Source organism: Rhea pennata, chromosome Z, assembly GCF_028389875.1.
Source record: "Rhea pennata isolate bPtePen1 chromosome Z, bPtePen1.pri, whole genome shotgun sequence".
Taxonomy (NCBI): domain Eukaryota; kingdom Metazoa; phylum Chordata; class Aves; order Rheiformes; family Rheidae; genus Rhea; species Rhea pennata.
Genome location: NC_084702.1, coordinates 16,377,732 through 16,401,527, shown reverse-complemented (window position 1 = coordinate 16,401,527; position 23,796 = coordinate 16,377,732). Strand labels below are relative to the sequence as shown.

At 38.2% G+C, this 23,796-nt stretch overlaps 1 protein-coding gene across 2 annotated transcripts in view; it reads right to left on the bottom strand.

Moving 5' to 3' along the window:
• Positions 1-23,049, bottom strand: part of JAK2 (Janus kinase 2) — a 92,816-nt gene extending 69,767 nt beyond the window's left edge. For both annotated transcript variants that reach the window (XM_062600245.1, XM_062600250.1), the window contains exon 1: positions 22,936-23,049. The gene's annotated coding sequence lies outside the window, so the exon portion shown is untranslated. The remainder of the gene's footprint in view (positions 1-22,935) is intronic.
• Positions 23,050-23,796: the final 747 nt, after the last annotated feature.

Sequence of the window (23,796 nt, the reverse complement as noted above, 5' to 3'; positions counted from 1 at the left end):
CTCTTATCACTTTCTACAGTTTTTCTCCCCCATCCTACTAAGCAATCTGCTTTTCCTGTGACCTAACCAGGAAAGAGAATCAGAACTTGACCAAGTTGGAGGAAACAGGATCATTACCAGACACTCAGCAAGTCAGTTTCCAAGTAATGAAACAAAACCTAAAGCAGCACAGCTGATAAAAGTTTCTTAGATCATGAAGAAAGCACCAGCTACGAGCAGTTCTTGTATAATGTAAGAAAGATAAGCCATTATAAAATATTAATATCATATTAAATAACTAGGAAAACAGGACAAGAAATAGAAAAGAAGGTCATTTCCCCCTTGAGTAAAGACACACAACATGGCAGCAAGATTAGGCAGAACTGTAAATCCATTTGGCAAAAACAATGACTTATATGAAATACAACAGAGAAAAAGGCAGAATTACACAGCCTAAAATCCTTGAAGACCTAGAAAGGACTTGAAGGAGGTGGCGGCAACTGGCTTCTCTACTGACTTCTCCTGATCCATAAATAGGAAAAGACAGAAGTAGATTAAAGGAAACACCCTTAGTTGCTTGTGCTTATGGTGGAGCACTTCTGATTATACTGGATGACCAGCAGAGAGAGCTGTATGAATGGGAAAGCCTGCATCTCAAAATGGCACTAGTAAATACAGACTACCTAGAGCAGCAGTACGGGCATTTAATTAATAATGTAAGGTTAAGGATAGTAAGTATGCAAATGTGGTGCACACATAAGATTGACAGATCACAAGAAAATTGATACCACACAAACACATTTTGTCAATGCTCATATACTAGAGTTAAGTATCTTGCTAACACATGAAAAGAACTGGAGACAGTTCTAAAGAATTGGAGTTCTGAAAAAAAAAAAGATCTATGTAAAATGGCATTCTTGAAGTCATCAGAACAAGTTACATACTGAAAGAAGCAAGTTATTAATGAAGCTGCTAAAGTAGGAGAAGTAACTGTTACCTTTATTAGTACTGCAATTTCAAGCAGTATTTTGAATTCATACAGGATCAGCGTGTTGATTTCAAAAGTCCAAAGGAAAACTACAACATGCTTTACCCTACCTTCTGTGTCTTTCAGCATGTGTCCCTGATGAACTGGTCTACCTGCTAACTTTTTAGCATGTAAATATATCCATCTACCATTTAAATCACAAAAAAACTGACTTGCGTATACTTAAATATAGATAGGCTCACTAAAAGTATTATTCATGTACACTGGTTTTGCAGACCTATAATTTCCATTTCACAAACCATAGGATTATCTACAACTGGCAGCAAAGAGCTAACATTGCCTCACAGACCAAACACAAGATTGAAAATGGCTTCAAGACCAATACTCTCCTGCTTCTTCTCTCAACTTCAAGTATTTAATAAAACTTCACATTTGAAATATCTGTTGCAGTAACAGGCCACAAAAATTTACCTCCAAGAGACAGCTACATTTCGAGTTGAACAACCAGCTCAATTAATTTATAATATCAGTAAATGTAAAGCCTGCTGCACTTCTGTTTCATTACGACCAAAAATTATGACTAATGATTTATTTACCAACTCAAGCATCAGACTTACTCAAAAAAAATCTTGAATTTGTTAATGTAGTCTAATTTCCCTTTAGAGGACAGCAGTTTCACAGTACCTTAAACTAACGAAAATCTGGAATACTGACGTCACACTCTCACCTGGTATTCCTACCTGCTCCCTTTTACCAGCACTTGCATTAGTACACCGACAACATTCAGAAAATAAACTCAACTAAGACTATTTTAAAGATTTCAGTAGGACTAGTTCTCGACACTTCTCATTCTACAGTCACAGGAATGCTAGCACAGACACAAGGAAGTGTACAAGAACATGGCTCAGTCATGCACTGATGTAAACTGACACAGAAGTACATGTTCAACATAATTACCACTGAAAATGGAAGCTTTCTAAACATAAAGGAAAATCAGCAGAGTTAAGTAAAGCTTTTTCATAGTGAAAACTTCTATTCTTCTAGAACACTCTAGAAGAATCTGAAAGCAAAAGTTTTTATAGAGGAAAAAGGCCATGAACATACTTATTTCATTGTATGACACTGAAATTAAACAAATAAATTTGTGAAAGTTCAAGAGCCTCTTGCAAGGATTTCGACTTAGTATCCCACTACATTCCACTTAGACATTTTAATGATGTTGCTATACATATTATCAAAGTAATTATCAACAGGGAATTAAAACCAAGTAGGACTATTTATGCTCCAATTATGATTATTCACACTAGTGTAACACAATTCAGTATTTACCTTGGTGTAAGAAAATACATTGCTTTCATACAGCAGCAAATACAAAAATCACAGCTGTTACTGTAAATTGTACATATAAAGATGATCAAGACTGATAACATGGCAATTAATAATAAAGAATCATAGACTAATACAGTTTGGAAGGGACTGTTGGTCATTTGATCCAATATCCCTTCTCAGAGAAGGGTCAGTTTTTCTCAGGCTGCTAAAGGCCCATCCAGTCAGGTTTTTAAAATCTTTAGGGATGGAGATTTCACAATCGTTTACCTCTCTGGAGAATTTGTTTCAGTATCTGATCACCCTCATTCTAAAAAAGTTTTTCCTTAATACCTAATGATAATTCCCCACGTTTCTTCTTGTGTTTGTTGTTTCTTATCCTATCATCATGAATCTTCCAAAACAAAATGGTGGAGTTCGGGATTATGCAAAGAGGGAGCAGGGCAAAGAGGACGATCACAACCCTGGACTTTAGGAGAGCAAACTTTGACCTTCTCAGGGAGCTACTTGGAAGAGTCCATGGGATAGGGCCCTAGAAGTAAAAGGGGTCCAAGAAAGCTTTTTGATATTCAATGATCACGTGCTGCCAGCTGAAGAGTGGTCAACCTCAGTGAGTAAGAAGTCAGGTAAAGCGGGCAGGAGACCTGCACGGATGAGCAAAGAGCTCCTGGCAAACCTCAGAAAATTGTGTGCAGGAGATGGAAGCATAGACAGCCCACATGGGACAAATACAGGGACATCGTCCAAGTATGCAGGGAGGCGACTAGGAGAACCAAGCCCCAGCTGGATTTTAACGTGGTGAGGGATGTCAAGGACTGCAAGAACAGCTTCTTTAAACTTACCAGTTACAAAAGGAAGACTAGGGAGAATGTGGGCCTGCTGCTGCGTAACAAAGCCCTGGTATATGCCCTGGTAACAAAGCACAGAAAAGACAGAATTACCAAATGTCTTCTTTGTTTCACTTATTACCTCTAAACCTAGCCCTCAGGAATCCCAGCTCCTGGAGACCAGCGGCAAGGTCTGGAAAGAGGAAGATTTTCTCTTCGTGGAAGATAGTGTTAGGTATCACTTAAGCAAACTGGACATCCACAAGTTTATGGGCCCTGATGGGATGCACTCACAAGTGCTGAGGGAGTTGCCAGATGTCATTGCAAGGCCACACTCAATCATCTTTGAAAAGACATGGAGAACAGGAGAGGTTCCTGAGGCCAAAAAAGCTAATGTCACTCCAGCCTTCAAAAAGGAAGACCAAGGGAACTACAGGCCAGTCAGTCTCACCTTGATCCCTGGAAAGGTAATGGAGCAGCTAACCCTACATTTCATTCTCAAGCATGTAGAGGTTAAGAGTCTGATCAGGAGAAATCACCACGTATTCATACAGGGGAAATAATGCTTAAGCAATCTTAAAGGGTTCTGTGATGGGATGACTGGCTGGTAAACGAGGGGAGAGCAGTGGATGTTGTCTACCTTGACTTCAGGAAGGCTTCTGACACTGTCTCTCACAACATTCTCACAGGCAAGTTCAGGAACTGTGGGCTACATGAGCAGACAGTGAAATGGACTGAGAACTGGCTGCACAGAAGAACTCAGAGAGTTGTGATTAGTGGCACAAAGTCTATTTTGGGGGCCTGTAACTAGTGGTGTCCCCCAAGGGTCAATACGGGTCCAGTCCTGTTCAACTTACTCATCAACAACCTGAATGAAGGAACAGAGTGCCTCCTCAGCAAGTCTGCTGATGATACAAAATAGAAGGTCTGTGCTGCCATTCAGAGGGACCTCAACAGGCTGGAGAGCTGGGCAGAGAGGAACTTCACGAGGCTCAAAGGGAAGTGCACAGTCCTGGCTTTAGGGAGGAATAATCTCATGCAGCAGCACATGCAGGTGGCTGACCTACTGAAAAGTAGCTCTGCAGACTGGACACAGAGTCCTGGTGGGTAACAAGTTGGATATCATTAGCAATGTAAACTTGTGGCAAAGGCCGCCAACAGCCTCCTGGGCTGCATTAGGCAGAGAACTGCCAGCACATTCAGGGGGAAATCCTTCCCCTCTATTTACACCTAGCCCTAGTGAGGCTGCATCTGGAGCACTGGGTCTAGTTCTGAGCTCCTCAATACAAGAGAGACACGGAGCTACTGAAGTGAGTCCAGTAAAGGGTCACTAAGATGATAAAGAGACTGGAGCATTTCTCCTATGAGGAAGGCTGCAAGAGCTGGGCCAGCTTAGCCTGGAGAAGAGAAGGCTGAGGGGCAATCTTTTCAACGTGTATAAACATCTGAAGGAAGAATGTAAAAAGGATGGCGCCAGTGGTGCCCAGCAATAAGACAAGAAGCAATGGACATTAACTGAAACCCATGAAGGTCCATCTGAACAAATGGAAAAGCTTCCTTACTGTGAGCACTGAAACAGGTTGCCTAGAGAGGTTGGGGAATCTCCATCCTCGGAGATATTGAAAAGTCATCTGGACATGGTCCTGGCCAACATGCTTTAGGTCACCCTGCCTGAGCAGGAGACTGGGTGATCATCAGAGGTCCCTTCCAGCCTCAATCACTCTGTGATTATGTACATTCAATTTTATTTCCATCATTTTTATATTTTACATACACACACACATATATATATATATAGGCATACACACACACAGAGGGAGAAACAAACACATATACACAGACATATTGTGGGGGAGAGATGTACTATATATATACACATATGTATGTATGTGTGTGTGTGTATATATATATATATGTATATATATATACAAAAAAATAAATCAAGATACTTAGTCATCAAGGGTGAAGGCAATTTTACCTTCACACACAACCTATGTCAAATCCAAAACCAGAATACAGCTCTGTAATCCCAGCACAAGTGACACTTAAAGCTTGAAGAAAACACACACATGTAAATCACAAATATTAAAGCATTAAACAATCACAAGCAAAAAGTCAAGATTAAATCAAACAAAACTGTTGTTATAAGCATTTTTTTGTCACTACTGAAGTAAAATGTTTGATACAATCACTGAACTTGCTGGAGCAGATTCTGATTAATTAAAGTCTCAAAATCACAAGAACTGTATGAGAAAGAACAGTAATCTTACAGATCTACTCTTAATCAGAAATTTTGCAATGCAATAAAGGAAAATGTAAAGTGGCTGGTTTGATTTTAAACTATCTTTGGGCTAGCATGATTTAGTAACAGCTGTCTTGAGCAGTGTAGATCAAATTACATGAAGACAAATCCTCTTCTTGAAGCTGAAGGATATTTCATAGCACTGTACTGTACACTATGTAAAAATATATGACAAACTCATATCCTACTCTACTCAGCTTAAATGACCAGCAATTTCCATTAGTAGACTTTAAAAAAAAATAAGGCAGAAGGAGGCAGACTGACTTCTGAAACTGGAGACTACCTTTTGGGCTTCTGCACAAAAGTTCCCATATAAAGAGCATTCAACCCCCCACACACTTTTGTATTTTTGATAACTAGGACATGTAGTGGGATGGATATGTCACCCAGCAAGCATCATAACTACATTCAAATTGAAAAAAAAATAAATAATTTCAGAGAAGAACCATCTTAATGGGAAAAAGATTTTCCTAACTGTACAGTGTTTGGCAATTAAAGGACTTTCTGCCCTTTGTGATTACAATAAAGTATTTGACTATTCATTTGTCAATAAATACAAGAAAGGAACATGTTTATTGCTATCCTACTCATGCCTCCTTAATCCTCCACTACCTTTAGAGGGTTCAAATCAAGTGGAACTCCAAGTTCTCCTTTACACTGCACCTAGCTTACACTGTAAGAAATATCTAGGACAAGGAAGCTTGTTAAAGATTTACCAAAACCAGCAAGTCTATTAATAATAAACAGCAGCGGCTGCTATGCAGAAATTTCCTTCAAAGTAACGAGTCCAGGGAGGTTTAAATTTACTGGTGGTTGCCTCCAAAAGGCTACATCTTCTCTTTTATGTAGATGAACAACCTTTCATCTTTTTTATGTAGATGAACAACCTTTCAACTGCCTCCGTACTAACTCAGGAATCAACTTTGTTTAAAAAAAAATCTGACTATATAAAATAATCCTAGATTTATTCAGCTACCCACTGAATCATAACATATTATTCAAGCATTTTTGTTCATCACCTCTGCATATCTCAAAATGACAGTAGAGAAATATTCAAATTAATTTTGTAAGTTTACCAAGTCTCTGACTGAAAGCCCAAACATGCAGAGTACATTTGAATCCTGACAGCAAAAAGGCTAGAAACCAAATGAAACAGGCTTCCAGGAAGCCTATAGGAAACAGGCTGCTGCTAAGTCAAATTAAGAAGTCTAACATTGTTGACACGCTTTTCACATAGGAATCATGCATTTAATAATTTATCAATTTACATTCTTAAGAATTTGTATTGCACAGTGAGTTGGATATTTGTACAGAGAGTTGGGTACTTTACACCAGAAAGAGATCAGAATTTAGCTGTAGAATGATAATACTGAATATTTTTTGTAGTTTTTTTAATACACATAAACAAAAATATTATCAGGCTGCAGATCTTCTTTAAAGGTACTTGAAATTTGCCTATTTTCAGAGCTGCAATCATGTATGCAACTATGACTGTTCTTTTGTTCTTAAGATATTTTATTTATATTGTATGTGATTAAATTAAAGCTACCTACACTTACCTTTAAAAAAGATGTTTCTGAGTTCCTTCAACTATTGTACCAACATTGTATGAGTAAGTGCAAGAATTTTGTCAGCACAGTGCCCACCCACCATTCCTACACCAGCAGTACTAGCAATAAAGCAGGAAGATTAATACAAATCTACTAGTGTTTCCTATTTATGCTACTGATCTCTAGTTAATTCAGGAGCTGTCCTTCATCAATCAATGAAGGATACGTAGCATTGACTATCCCATCTTGTAGAGCCCTTCAGAAACAGGTCTGGTAGCACAGTCTTCATGAGTTTCTCAAGGCCCTAGCATCACAAAAAGCATTGCCAGTCAAATTTTTTTTCCCCTTTTTTTGGGTGATTGAACACTTACCTCCTCATTGGCTTCTGCATCAGGACCTCAATTCTCTTGCTTCTGAGGCTTGTTTGTAGAAAATGTTGGTAACAGCTCTTCTAAGCTTCCACACACCTTTCTTTCAAATTCCAATGCCTTGCCAATCCTCTCCCCCCTCACTCTACTCCTACTTCACTTTGTAAGTACTTCTACTCTCTAAACAAACAAGAATACACAAACAAGTGCACACCTCTGCTATCATCTTTCTTTTATACTCTGCTTTTAAGTATTTGCCAATAATTACCACATCGTATAATGAACTTCAGTCATGTCACTAATATGGGGATTACAGCTAGACAGGCACAAAGGCTTCCCCTGTAGCCCAACTGTCTTCCTAGGACCACAATTGCTCTAGAATCAATAATTTCCATGCTGCCTTTGCTCAGTTGATGAGGATCCTCCTCACTGGCCAGTAATGCAGTTCGTGAGCTTCTCCAATGTGACAGCATGACTTAGGCATCTAAGTGACTAAATAGGTCTCTTTTTACCATTCAAATACAAACATATTGCCTGCAAAATCTCAAAGCACTTGGAAGCTGAGCCTCCAGTCTGGCAGTATTAAAACTACTATGGCAGTTGGATCTCAGTTAACTTTTTCCTCTAGTTTTATACTCTTCCCCTTCTCTTCTGTATGTCATTACTAAAAAGACAAAAATAAAACAAAAAAACACATAAAAAAAAACTATCTTCAGTCCTTTTCATTTGCATCTGTATCCCTGATCTGGTCTGTATTTTGTGAATCTTTCCTACTTAAAATTCCTTTTCCTTTGCTTGTTTTGGACATTTCCCCTTTCCACTGCTTTCCTAACAGGATTCCGCAAAGAAACTAATTCTTCTGTTTGAGACACTTTTTCCCCTTCTCTAGAAGTGTGTGCGTGGGGGGGAAATGTACAAAAAGCCAACTCTCCCTACTATTTCGTTTGCTTATCTCTCAAGAGCACTTTGTTCATTACAAGTGCTTCTGGAGATGATAATATGCAATGTTTTCTGGTAAAACACTTTAAGTCAGTAGTTAGAAACAATCCTTTAAGAGTACAAATTATTGATCAGACTATACATGACCATCAAGACTGCAGAGACTGCCTTCTAATGGAGCAAATTAGCTTATAAATTTCCATAAACCCTAGAAATATATGAAAAGAAGATTCTAGAAGGCTCATTTTTAGGCTAGCATTAAACACAGCATTGACAAATTTTCCTGGTAAGTGCACTACAATTTTTTTTATATCAAGTCACAATTAACCTTAGACCATAGTGTTAAAAGTTCCACTAGTTCCAGCACTATGTGTAAGCTAAAGTCATGTATGCAAATATGTTCCATATTCTTCATAAAAGGAATGCAATTGCAGATCTCAAATGATGTTACCAATTCTAGGTATCATGTATTTGTTCCAAGGAAAGAATCTAATCATCATAGTAATCCTAACAGAAAACATGACAACTGGAATTCTTTACTTGACCATGACTTCCAAAATCCTAGGGCAAAAACGAAAAGACAAACTAACAAACTGACACCCGCATATGCAGTCCATATAATCGACAGCTGACCTGCCATTTCTTTCCTTACTTGTACACACCATTTAACACTTTAAATACGACTGTAATCACATAATGAGATTAGCTAAAGCTTGACTTTGTGTAAGCTTGTCCAGCAATAGCATTTTGATGATCAGCTTCCTAAATAATGTGAATACCTTTCAAATGTTTTTAAACAGAAGCAGTAATATCAGCTAATAATGTATTAAAATTTTGAAAGCAGGTGACTTTAATTTTGATTAATCATATGCTCCATAAAAGAGGCACATTACAGCTTTACAAATGGGGTGATAAACAAATACATAAGCAATAATACTATGCTAAAGACATTATCTCATAAAAAAAACATTGGAATTATACAGTATTTTATTGTAAACACTTCATGTGTAATTATGTATAAAATTGTTTCTGCAACTTAGAAAATTCTAATAATATATAACAATTCATTACGATTCATTAGCACTGCAATCTGATACTTTAGTAACATCCTCAAAAAGGACTTTATCCATTACACAAAGAAAAAAAAAAAAGCCTGTAGGAACAAACAGCAAAGAGAGATCACAAAAAACGACTGCAAGACTAATCTGTACAACATCTGCGACAGTAGAACAGAGATGTGATAAAACAAAGAGCAAGATTTGTTCAACAAATTGCTATTTAATCTCATCTAATGGCCTACAGAAAGAAAGGTCTGTAGTCTGATATTGAAGTTTCTGCTCATTCCTCTGCTCATTCCAGGTAAAATCTACTGATGAAAAATAAGCAAGGGTGTGTGTGCGCGTGCCCATGTTAGAGACAATACTTGTTGGAAGAATCAATTCTAGTTCTTTTTGGAAAAAAATATTTAGATTCTTTAATGCTCACATACAGCCAGAGTGTCTAGCCTTCAACCAAGGTGAAGAAAGAGTCAGCTACACACTCAAATACAGAAAAAATAGCCCCAAAATTCTATCAGGTTATAAGCTATCTATACAGAAGTAACAAAAAAGAGTCTTTGAATTTTTATCACAACACAGTACTCCTCTCCACTATCAAAATTTCAGCCTCATTGAGATTTGAAATTGTACAACACATTCCAAGAACTGTTTACTACTAATTAAATGTGTACATGAACAGCTAAGGTTTAAAACAAACAAATACCAACAAAAAAACACATATAGGATTTTCACTATCCGTACTTTCAATACAGAACTACTCACCCACCCACAATTACTTGCACCTTTTTCCCATCTGTCATCTGTTCTTTTTCCTCATTCATTATACATTTTGCCTTTTTCTTCCAACTTCACTTCAAAATAAACATCAATTCTCCTCCAGTCTACTGTAAGGCCACCTGCTGGTCTACATTTTTTCTCACCCTAGACAAAAAATGATTTTTCTCATTCCTCATACTTCAAAATAAATTGTGATCACAGCATCACAGCCTTCCCAACCAAAACTAATAGAACTGAGTCTATGCAAAATCTAGTTTTCACAAGCAATTTTTTGCTAACAAATCATAACCAATTTCCTCTTCAAAATCAGCAACAATTCTCCTTCAATTGAAAAATCCATTTTCCAGCCAATTTTAAACATTGTTTCCCAACTGGCAGATACAACTATATCTTACCAATTAGGAAAGTTCCTGAGCCTAAATATTTCTTTCATTTAATGCATCTTCCATTTTTTTTATTCTCTGCCAATTTTCCTTTCTAGATGTATTCAAAACTTGACTGGAGAGTTTAACCTAGAACAGATTCTTCTGTTTCAAGTAGTAGATGCTAGTAACCTGGACGAGGACATGGATCCAAAAACACAAAAGGTATTTTACCAATGTAAACTGAAAGATCAAACGGCTGGATCTGGGCCCTGTCATTTGGTTCCAAGTAGGTCAGATTTTTACACTGCCAAGATCAGAAAAAGTATCTTAAAAATTCCTTGGCTCTGGGAACAACTCTGCAGCTAATGGCTCTTTCATTAATAGGAAAAAAAAAGAAGAAAAAAAAAATCATAGGAAGGAAACAAAGTCACAATAGGAGAGAAATGGCTGAACAGAATCGAGGCAAAAAAAAAAGATCTGAAGAACAGTAAAGAGATGGTAAGAAGGTAAAAACTGATGAAGGAACAAAGTTGTTTACAAACCTGCTCTAACTTTAAGTCATTTCATTTCCAGAGCCCTGCTGACTTCCTGTTGCTGGCTGTAAATTCACCTACTATTCACTAGTACACAAAAGAAAAGCAGCAATGTTTTTGGTCTTGCAAGAAAGAAAGAAAATTCATTTTTTACAGCACATGGAATATGACTACGTCAAAGCAATATATTACATTTTCCCCATACTATTTTTAGCTGGGACTCATTTATTTGTAACTTCAAAATAGTTATCTTGTAATAATATACTGCAATATAATTCATAGCAATAAGTCTGGCTCTACAATTTTTAGAAATGTCTATTTTTCCACAGTCTGCAATGTAGGCTTACTAAATGAGTTCATAAGTCCATCTAACTCTGCTGCTACATCTCGTATTTTTTGGCCAGGGAGGCTATGTGCTTTAGGTTCCACACCTCCCCCCCCCCCCCCCCCCCCCGCCCTTTGGTCTCTCTTTTCCTGTTTCTTAATGTGTTATCATAGAGGATGATTTCCTGTCTTATTTTCTTAACAGCAAAGGATGTCCATCTGTTTTGTTTATTTTATTACTTTCTCTAAAAACTCAATGAGTAATTGGAAATGAAATCAGGATGGAAGAGACATTGTACCAAACAACACGTAACTATTTTAAATTTTATTGTAACAAATTAGCAATTAGATGAGAATTTGTATTTGCTTTTGAACTGGAAATGAGCAAAGATAGCTTTATCCAGTAACACTACACAGGTAATACATGCATGTCTACTGTGTCCAAATGGATATACTTCTACAGCAGAGAAAAAGGATCAAAATGAGAGTATGAAATTTTGGATTTCTTAAAGTGCTGCTTTGCCTGTTTTCAACTAATATCACATAGTCAAGACTAAGAACTAAATTTTTAGCTCATCTTAATTTGGTAATAAGGCAAGGCAGCAATTTGAGATTTAAAAACTAATATAAAACAAAAGGAAAGAAGAGGAAGTAGAATACAAAATTTTAACATATATACATAGTTAGCTTTTTTCAAGAATAGTAATAAGTCTCAGTAAGAAATAAAAGAACATTGGTATAATAATATTTTATTGCTAGAAGTATAAGCTTTTATTAAATTAAGAGAGTAAAATCATTAAAAATACAAAAAATGGAATACTGATTTTTCATTTACATTCCTCAAGAGAAGCTTACATTCTACCTTGTGGTAGTCAGTCCCATATATTAGTAAGAAAAGACGTTACAGGAGGAAATTCAAAGATTTTTTTGTTTAGCAACACAAAGATTTAAACCATTCTGACTTGTAAATTCATAATAAAGAAGTCAGTCTGGAAACAGAACCGCATCCCACTGGCGTACCTTTTAATCAGTTAGTAAGACATTCCAATCAAACAATTTATTTGTCTCAACTGGTTGAAAGTTTAATGACTTGTCAAAAACAAAAGGTCTTACTCTTCAAAGAGTTTGTTGGGCTTAAAGGTCAGCGAATCTTACAGAACGAAGGATAATAAAAATAATTCAAATATAAAAATGTATACATATAAATTATATGTAAATATATACATATGCAACAACCTCAGGGCAAGACAGATTAATGAAGTTAATAGAAATTTGTTTAAATTACAATTGAGACTGGAGAACATTTCATACAAAGTGTTCCTGGTTTGGCTTTGTATTTTCCAGCTGCTGTTCCTCAGTTATTCACATTCCCTTTGATTGAAAAAGGAATAGGTTTTAATAGTTAAACCAATCAAATAATACTTTTGTACTGTTTGAATAAATACATACATATGTGTATGTATCATCAACCAAGACACACATTACACTGCATTTTTAAATAAGCAGCTATGAAGCTCAATATGTAGCTAGATTCTGGGATTTAGTTAGTTACATACAATACGCTGGCATTTTTTTTCTCCCAAGATTTGATTTTTAACTTATTTCTGGCAAGTTGTATTTGGAAATTGGGACAGCAACTAAAACATACAGACAAAACATTTTAAAACTGACATTATTAAATACCATAGTTCTAAAGAGATGCTACATAACAAAGCATGTTATAAAAACATTTTACATTTTAAACTAACCAGTTCGCTAAAGAAGGGAAACACTGTAATTACATGAGCTGAACAGATTGTTTCTTGCCACAATGTTCTTCAAGGGTTTGAAACCAAAATATCTCATCTTATTTTTATACATAAATTTGCAGGGGAAAATGTTCCTGCTTGGTTGCTGAAGAGCCACTGACTCCCTACTGTTCTGGCTTTTTTAAAACTTCGGCAATGTTCACATCATATTTGAATGCAGAATTCTGTGTTGAGTTCCACCCCTCATTAACTACAGTACAAAAAGACATTGATCAATTAGGGCGACTTCAGCAGAACCCACCAAGATGGTCAGGGCCTGGAGCCCACACAGCAGTGAGGAGAGCCTGAGGACGCTGGGCTTGTTCAGCCTCAGGCAGAGAGGACTTCAGAGGGACCTAATGCACCCTTGCACCTTCAAAGAGGTTATTGAAAAGGTAGAGCCAGACTCTTCATAGAATAAGAGAAAACAGGACTACGCTGAAACAGAGAGCTTCACATGGGATAAGGAGAAAGCTTTTCACCCTGAGGACAGCCTAGCAGTGGAGCCAGAGCCCAGAGAAGTTATGCCATCTCCATTCTCAGAGGTTTTCACTACCTGACTGGATGAAGTCCTGAGCAACCTTCTCTGATCTCATGGCTGATTCTGTTTTGGACTGGAGGTTGGACCAGAAGCCTCCCAAATTATGCCATTAGTCTATGCATATAGTGTCTGTATTTAATCAAAAGTTTTATTATTTGACTAACTCTAGGCTTTAGCAGAATTGTCACAATAATCTCTAAATGGTTTAGTTTAAAATAAATGGTAATTTAAAGAAAAACTTTTTATCTATATTAATTATCTGTCCACCCAGATCAGGCATGTTATGCTTTTGACTTCCTTCTGCAGATACAGTTAGTGGGCTCTGCAGACTTTCCCTGGTTCCACACAAATTCAACCTATTGTTTTAAAACTACGACAAAGGGCACTGAAGGTCAGTTCCCCTTAGGCAAACTTAGTCGGAAAGACTGTAATTATATTATGACAAAGAGAAACAATACATTATCTCTTAGTCAAGACAAACTTCAGATTTGGTAGAAGAAAAATAATTTGACACATTAACACAAAGCAACAAGTGAATACCACATGCAGTTTAAAAGTTAATTTTTTTCACATTTCCAGAACCAGCTTCAAGTAAACTAATAGGGCAACTCAAAGACATTTCACAGAAACTGTAGGGCAGTTCACAAGGCTACCGCCACAGCAAACAACTACACAAAACCAATGCTGAGATGCTGTTTTTTGGAGACTATCCTTTGAAACAAAGTAGAATATTTTTTTGAAAACAAGTAGCTTGCAGCCTTTTTGCCCTTGCCAGCTGTGATAGCTTTCACCTGTGGTTAACTGTTGCTGTAATATCAGATAACAGAAAGTTTTAAACATTCCTTTTAAAGAAAATCTAGCCATAAGTAGTACTATTTCATCACCTCATGCAATCTTTTAACCATAGCATAAAATCTTAAATTATTAACTAGACAATGTATATTATCAAGCTATCCGGAAACTTTAGTATTACTCAAGACTAAACGTCTAAGAACACTAAAAATCTTTACTGTGCTAAAACTCATGGAAACACCAAAAGTTTACATTACAATTTTTTAAAACAAAAAAAAGCTTGCATTTTAAAGTTAGTTTAACACTCAGTTTTGTAAGTCCACAGACAAAAATATTGATAAGCTATCAGACCAAGAGCTCTGCCACTTGCTTGGAAAACAGACTTGGAGGAGTACCAAAGCCCAAGAAAATTGGTATGGTTAATGGTTTAAATTTGCTGCAGTCAAAAGATATCATTATACATGCTCTTAATATACCTGAAACAGCCTGGGTAGCAGAAGTAATATGAAATTTGCAGTGTCCTGTGCAATCCACACTGCTGCGCCTCCAACACATGTGGCTGTTGGCACTTGAGCTAGTACAGGTATACTCATCTACGCTACAATCAAACTTGCAAGTATACTGTAGAAATAGCTTCAAATTGTTTTGGCTCTCACTTATATTGGTATAATCTCATTAACTTCAACTGACTAAACCTGTAAGGCTTTTTTCTTCTTCTTTTCAGTCTGAATCTCTATTTCATCACACTGCTTTTATATTAGCAAATACACAGCGATTAGAATTGAAGAGTCTAGCTCATTTTTTACATTTACCTTGCACAGGCAAGGTGAATCCAAGTTTTAAAAGTTATTAGAAGTTCTAGTAAGAGGTTCAGATTCTTACTGTCACAAGCTTAAACTTAATCTCCTCAACTCCTGCAAGCACACTCCCAAATTACCCATGGGTACTCAGCGGAACTTTTGTCTTTTCAAAGCACCAGTCACTAAGGTAAATATTCCTGGTTCCAGCTTTAAGGATTAACAGGCTGGTGAGAACAGAATATCCTAATGTTAGCCAGTTACCTTGAAATCACCTTTAACTGAAGCCAAGTTAAGATAAAAGCAACCAAAAGTATTTATTCCCAAACAGACAACAGAGTTGCAAAGGTTTATGAAGGCACAGGTATAGAGCAATTAAGAGATAACCATGCACCTATTTACACAATTGTTAGGTTAGTTCCAAAGTCTCAACCTTTTGGAACCCAGTTGTTGCCCTGACACATGCTTTGCCCACAGCTGAGGATCTGATTCTTATGCAATCCCACATCCCGATTCCACTGTGAACCCAAACTTTCCTTTATAGCTCACTCCATCTTTGGGGTTATCCAAGATGTGGTTACACAATGGTTGTTTTTGGCAGGGAGTTCAGTTTAAGAAATTATCCTGTCCACTCCCTTTCCTTCTTGTCACTTGTTCCAAAAAAGAAAACAAGAAGTTGTTGTTTTAACTTAGGTCACTTAACTGCTACATTTTATAGTAAAACCCTACAAAGAGCTATGGCATTTACAAAACTTGGGGCACAGCAAATTCTAGTGTTTATAAGAGGCTGAGGAAAGAAATTTCTTAAATTGATCATAACACATTACAAAAATACAATATCTAACTTTCTCTTAGATCTCTGGGACACACGTCTCTGACTTCCTGATTTACAACCCCTGACAGAAGGTTCCTCTGTTTAGATTCCCACCTGTCTTCCCCAGCGTTAGAAATTTTCCTGCCCTGTGCCATCAGCTACAGAGCAGGTACAGCCTGCTCCCTCCTGCTCAAAGCTTGGCTGCTCTATTAGTGAAACATCATACATATGAGAATTAGAATACCCTTTTCAATCAACTAAAGTCTCAGTAAGAAACACCTTCATCTGTTGAGCCTTATACTTCATACAGGATGTATACTCATGATACATGTATCAATTCAATTCATCTGCTCATATAATATGCCTTCTAACTGAGACCATACAGACAGTTTCCTTGGAGTAATAAACAATTGAAAAAGTTTGCATACTCATCCTTGTCTTTGAGGATACTGTAATGAGTATTGTGAAGAAGATGTATATATTAACCAGTGCTCCCTAGCAATTACAAGCCTTAGTGCCTCTCTTGTCACCATAGTAAGTCAAAACCTCCTAACAGAAGGGCCAAAACCCTTTCACTGTTTAGGTTTCTGCCCATTCTCCCTAGCATTAGAAATTCTCCTGTCCCTTGGCCACGAGCTGATGAGCAAGTAGAGCCTGTTACTGCTCTAAATAGAGTAAAACCTCAAGATACTAAAATATCAAAGAACAAAAGAGTACCACTAACAGTTTTTACTCCTCATAGAAATTTGAAAAAGTTGCATAATGGACTCAATTTGTCAATGTAATAAGAATATATCTGTTCCTTATAAAGAACATAATTAACATTGATCTTTAATCATATGAGTAGGCATCCAGATGTCATAACTATTTTGAAAATCAAGTGTGTAATTTTGGAAAACAAGCTTAAGATCTGATTTTACTAGAGGATAAAAAAATGAAGACTTTGCTATGTACATGTTATTATAGGGTTATAATATATCATACATTGAATGATTAGCAGTGCTAGTACAGTACAAGAATCAAAAGAGTACTGAAGTGCCAGTGCTACAAATTATGTTAAAATAGTCAGGAACATGATCAGAAATTCCAAGTGCAATTTCCAAAGTCAGTTTGTACAAGAAACGCTTCTCTCTGTGTAAGTTATATTTCACAGGGAGAAACAGTTTGCAGATAAAGCTGAAAAAACAGACAAACTTTCAGGCTAACCAATCCTCTTGGCAGCTTTCACACAACAACCTATGAAATGGAAATAGTTTGACTTAGTGTCTGATTTTGATTGTTTCACTTGATAAATAAAGAATTTTGCAGGTTTCGCTTAATTCAACTCCTTTAATTCCCTCTGATTTTGAAGGATAAGAACATTTTGCCTTCTGTTTCATCGTTGTCTACAACACTAGAGTGAAAACTTTTCGAATTCTGCTTGGACACTCATACAGACCAGTTGCTATTTGTTTCCAACTCCTGAATTTCCAGCATATGGGAGTACTCCTTTATAAAACTGGGATGCTCTTTTGCTTTGTGGAGAAGCACGAAGAGAGCTGAGAATTACTGTCCTTTGCAACTGCACTATATTTAGCTTATGAACAAATATAATAGTATCGAAACATTTTTCAGAACCAGCACTAAACATGAAAGAATGTCAAAATTCTCTATAACTGGGAAATGCTGCAAAAGAGAACATTTTTGCTACCTTATACTGGCTACTGTAATTTCATAGTGCCTATTTTAAAACCTGCAATCACCAACTATACCACACACAGACTTAATTTTCTTTTTTTTCCCCCCAAAATCATCCTTCAACATGAACCTTCAATTTGAAAGCTGTGGGTTTTTAAGAGCTTTTTTGTCTTTGTAAACTCAAAGCCTCCTATGCTGTTTGACTACCACAACAACTTTCCAAAGAAACTTTTTAACACACACACACACATACATACAGCCCTTTCATCAGGGATTTAATGGTTGTTTTCCAACAGGCTTTGTCTTCAAATGCTTTTTATTAGACTCTTAGTTAAATTTTACTGATATATTCAATGAAACTCAGACATCACCTGTGGCCCCATTTCTATAACAGAACCCAAGCAAGTAATCCCACAGTTTCACACTGAAGTAAACAAGGCTCCCCATCTAAACGCACTTTAACAATTGAGGTCTCCAAAGATTGCTTACTATAGGTAAAAAAAACTTATTGTATATTTACATGTAGCAAGATCAGAAATTTAAAGCTCAAGATGCCTCTCCTATTTAAAAAATTTCTTATAGTGATGGATCCCCAGGCAGTCGCACACTGCATTAAAGAAGAATTATGAGCGAAATCTATGTACCCCAGTAGCTGACCAAGATTGAGAATAAAAATCAGAAATACTCATTTAGAATATATAAAACATTCTTAAATATCATTCTAATTTATATATTCAAAATGTCAATGCTAAAATAGAAAATCTACTACCATCCCTCTTAAAACATTAAGAACCAAAAATCTCAGTAGTGTTTGTTCCTATGCTTCATTTTAGAGAAGCAGGATGACTTACACTCTGGGGAAAAATAAATAAATAAATAAATAAAAGGTCTCACAAACTGATCTCAACTGATTTGCTAATTATTCTTATAAAAGGCTAGATAAACAACAATAAAGTTTCTTTGCCCTGATTGGTGTTTATCTGATTTTTAACTTATACATGCAAATAACTTTAAACATATTGTTTTGAATATATATAGTTACATATTTAAAACATTAATACAATATATGCTTAACGAGAACTATCTGTAGAAGACATTCTTAACCTGTAAAATCAACTGGAACACCCATGAGCACATGAAATGAAGAAATGATGGATAAAGAAAAAGGAAGCTGATGCATAAAGGGGAATCAGCTAAAATAACTGCCAACAAGAGTTTCACATCAAGAATAACATCCAGTTCAGGAACTGAAATAAAAGCTAGAACATGTAACTACAGGGGGAAACACACACAAAGCAAGAAATGCAATCCTGTACATACTTACGCAAGCATATAAGCACTTCCAAAGTCACAGTCTAAAGAATCTATTTTCTGTTTAAAAGTTCATTAAATCCTCCAAAACTATTTCCCAAGTTTGGTATTGGATTTTTTTTTTTTTTTTTTTAAAGTCTCTGGACAAGTGTTGAACAGCAGATTTGAAACCACCGAAGTGATAATTAATTAAACTCAAGACTAGAGCAGATCAAGAAATTCCAACAAAACTGAAAGCTAGCAGAGTGAGAAACAGAAGGCAAATAACATTATATCAACAAATACATAAAAAATAAATGTCTGAAAGAATAGTTTACAGCTATTCCCATACTGTGTTGAATTTTAAACTGAATGTAGTAAGTTTAAAAAGAAATCCATGTAGCAGGCTGCGCAGCTCAACAGAATCTCTGCTTAATACATCAATGTAAACACAGAGCAAGAAAAAAAGTCTTCCAGTGAATAAAGAATTGGACTGAAAATATTCTGATCTTACCTTGATTTCACAGAAAAATATAATTAATTCATAAAAAAGCAACAAAATAAATACTAATGATACTAAGAAAAGGGGGGGAGGGAAATAGGCCAAAAGAAGGCACGTAGATATGTAAAAGCAACATATTTAGAAGAAAAGGCAATATGTAACATTACTATGGAAATCTGTGCCATGAAGACATAGATGGAAGGTCTACTGGGGTTTTAGAAGGCCAAAATATGTATTGATTTAAAAGAATATCTATAGTTACTGCACCACACGACTTTTTCCCACAAGTCAGATTTAAATATGAGTATTTGAATGTGAAACGCAGTCATTTCATAATATTAGATGGACTTATCTATAAGCATGTCATTCTACTTGTCTGCTCAAGAACCATCTATATTTTCTTCCAAAGGAAATGGCTTTCTCATACAGGACAACCGGCCTGAAAGAAACCTAGAAATTACTTTAAACATCAAATCAGATGAAACACAGTACCCTAGACAATATAAGCGGTTACATCTTGTCCATGTGAATCGGGTGTCTCCCTTTATGTTCAGCACTGCATTACCAGAGGTTAAAACTGGAGTGAATTCTCCTCCAGTATCAGTCAGGCTACAACTGACACAGATATCAGACTTAAAGAACTGAAGTCACACTTCATATACCTCTCACTGTACTCCCATCTTCCCGGCCTTTTAAGTGACAGAATACACTCTCTAGAGCAACACAGCATTGAGCAAAATAAAATAGATAGCATATACCAGTAAAACAGACTATATTGTTCTTCTACTGGAAGATTTAAAGAAACTTCACAGTATGTAAGTATTTTTGTTTTGTTGTTCAAGTTTCCATAGAGATACATCTACCTTATGGAATATTCTGCAAAATTTCATACCCAAATATTCAAGAAAGCTCCTCACTTACCTATTGATAAAGAAATCACATCTAAAACAAATTAGAGAAACTGGAGTTTCAGTTGAGCTGAAACACTGACTGAAACTTTGCCAGTCGTACACCTATTAGTCATCTTACTGGGCTTATGCTGAAAACCTTGTGGGTGGACATATGAATTCATACAGAACTCTCTGAAATAAGTACACAGTCAGGGTTAGAGGCTTTGAAATAACAGCCCTATTAAGTTAAATGGAAAAAACACTACTCCGTATTGCCTAATAACAGTGTTAATAGTTGCATACAAGCACAGGTAAAAAGAGGAAAATATAATAAAAATGAGACTCTGTAATAGCATAGTACCACTACAATATGACAATTCAGATTGGAAGGGATCTCAGGAGGTCATCTAGTCCAACCTCTTACTCAAAGCTCCCATTATTCTTATAAAAAAGCCATAATATTTTGGTTGACTTCTTCTGTGTCAATTATTTTTTCAAAATATCATTAGAACTAACTTGTTTCACGTTTACATGTCATCCTGCTTTTTAATGAAAGTTTTCTAACATTTTGACAGTAGTTTCATTTTATCCATAAGCAACACCATTTAAATCATGTTTTTTTAATATTACTTCATTTCTGAATCTTGTTTATTTCCCTCCTGAGGCTGTTTCAGCCAAAATGCTAGAATATTTCCTGTAATTGCAAGCAAAATCACTTAACTTTCTGTTTACATAAGGCCATACTGTAAGAATGTTCCAGAGCTCAGATAAAGAGACCAACGGCAAAAATTGTAACCTTGTTCAGTAATTGCTATCCTTACAATTTCAGCAACAGGATGCTGCCGCTAGTAGAAGATGACATTGACATTCACTTTAATCATACTCTGTGATCACGCGTAACATTAACTCCACTTATTTTGGGAATGGTTATTCTACAAAGATTTTAAATTGCTTTTTATGACTCCATTCACCACTCTTAACAGCTACAAATGAGAAGCAACAGCAGTAATCTCCTTTCATTTTCCATTTTACTGTTCCAGTCAATCTGACTTGATCAAAAAGAATGTTGAGCCATTTTCTGCATTCTGCAAACTTCTTTCTCATTAAATTTCACCTCCCAGCAGGAAACTCTACTTCACTATATTGCTGTCATTTACCAAAATGAAAAAGCTCTGTAAATACCTCAAAAGTAAAGCCCCTCTGAAAAGAAGGGTCCTACTGCTTACTACTATTATCATTTCAAACAGGAATGCTGTTTGAAACTTATTATGTAACTGTCCATTTACACCTCTGAAATCATTTGGGACTCCTCCTCATCAAGCAAAAGAGTGATCACAATTATCTTCCTGTTTAGTCCTAAAATTTTTATGTCACCAACCCTAAGCAGGGAAGATCTGCGGGCATGACTGCAGAACGCTACCACGGTGGGGGGGGGGGGGGGGGCGGGGGAAGAAAAGTAACCCATAGATCAAAATTCCCCATTTCAGCAGTGCACATAATCTCTCTACACTTTCCTGTCAATATTAACTTTTAATAAAATACAAGATTTAGTAATATTCCTCGCTCACATGTACATTAAATTTGCCAAATAAAAACAACAGAGAGAGAGAGATGACATACTGGAGAATTGTACACGGATAAGAGGTCATGAACGCTAACCATTCAGCATTGATCTCACACACAAATACCACATTTGGAAGCAAAAGTATCCACCGCAATTCACCCAGTTATTTCTGAATGTTTCCCTCTCTGCTCTGCAACCAAAAAGAAAAGCCTCTGTCTCTCTGGTATCAAATGATTTACGAATATCCAAAGCAGGGCATTATTCTCTCCCTTGTCACAGGTGGATGGGAGGGGCACACAGAGGAAATTTTAAGAGAGTGTCAATCAGTTTGTGATTGCATTTGAGCTATACCAAAAATCTGAAAAAGTTTTACTCGCAGTTCTTCTCTCGGAAAGATCTCCCTTGTGAAAAAATAAGAGAAACGCACTAACGCACAACTTCTGCCTAAGGGAACAGACGCAAAGCAACACAAACAAATAAATACGTATGTATTATTACTTATTTTACAAATATATATATTTATTTGTTTGTGACTTCCTTCCTTCCGGAACGAGACTTCTTTAAGCGCCACAGGTAAACGCTCCCCGGAAAGCACCGCAGCGCGCAGCCCCTCCGCGGGGCGCCACAGCCGAAAGCGGCCGGGCAGGCTGCCGCATCCCCGCGCACGGCGCGGCGCGGTGCGGGACGGGACGGGACGTGCCCCGCCGGCCGGCACCGCTGCTTGCCCACGACGCAACGCACCGCTGACCCGGCACGAGAGACCCTTCCGCGCCGCCCGCAGCGCCCCGCGCTCGCCTCCGCGCTCAGGTGCGGCCCGGGCGGCGGCCCCCCGCGGGGTCCCGCCCGCGGAGCTCAACCGCCACCCCGCCCGCCGCGGCCGTTGCCGCCGACCCGCGGAGGGCGGCCCCGCGTCGGGACCGGGCGGCGCCGTCTCCGCGCACTCACCCGGCGGCGGCTCGGCGGCTCGGTGCGCGCGGGCTGCTCCCCGTCGGCGGCGGGTCTGTCGCCATGCGCGGAGGTGGGGCGGGACGGCGTGCCGAGCCGCGCCGCGCCGCGCTCTGCCCGCCGCCTCCGCGCCTCCCCGCCCCGCCCTTCCCGCGCGGGGCGGGGGGAGGGGCAGCAGGCAGCCGCCCTCTCGCCGGCGCTGGACGCGGGCCGCGAGGCCCGCGCCGCCTACGTCATCACGCAGCTGCTAGGAGACGCGCGGGCGGGGCGGGGCGGGGCGGCCGTTACGGGCGTTACGGGCGTTACTCGGCGCCGTTCGCCGCCCCCCTCCGGAAGGGCGGGTGGGAGCGTGGTAGCCGCTGCGAAGAGCGGGGCCGATGTCGACGCGGTGGTGGGTGGGCGCGGGGAGCGAGAGTGCCCCCGGCCGGCTGGCCGGCACCCCCGTTCCCTTCCCCCGGCAGTGCCGGGAACAACGGTGCCTTGTCTGTCGTGTCCTCCGCCCGCCCGCGGGGTGAGCGTGGCGAGGAGCCCTTCAGCAAAGCCCGCAGGCAGAAGTGGCAGGGACAGGCCCGGCCTTGTTCGGCCGTGGCGGGGAAAAGCCGCGCGTCTGAGCTGCGGTCGCCCTGAACAGTGGTGCTGTGTGTCCTCGTTAGGCCCGAGGAAAAAGACACCTTTTCTTCAGCAGTAAAGGTGGTGCGTGCTATGCAGGGCCTAGCTCTTAGGATTTATTTCAGAGTTGTTTGCCTACAGATGCATGCTTTCCTTCAGCATTTTATATGATGACTTTTCTTTCCCTTGCCAAATGAATATGCTTCATAAAAAAGCTCTGGACTAGTGAACCAGATTGTTTACTGGGGACAA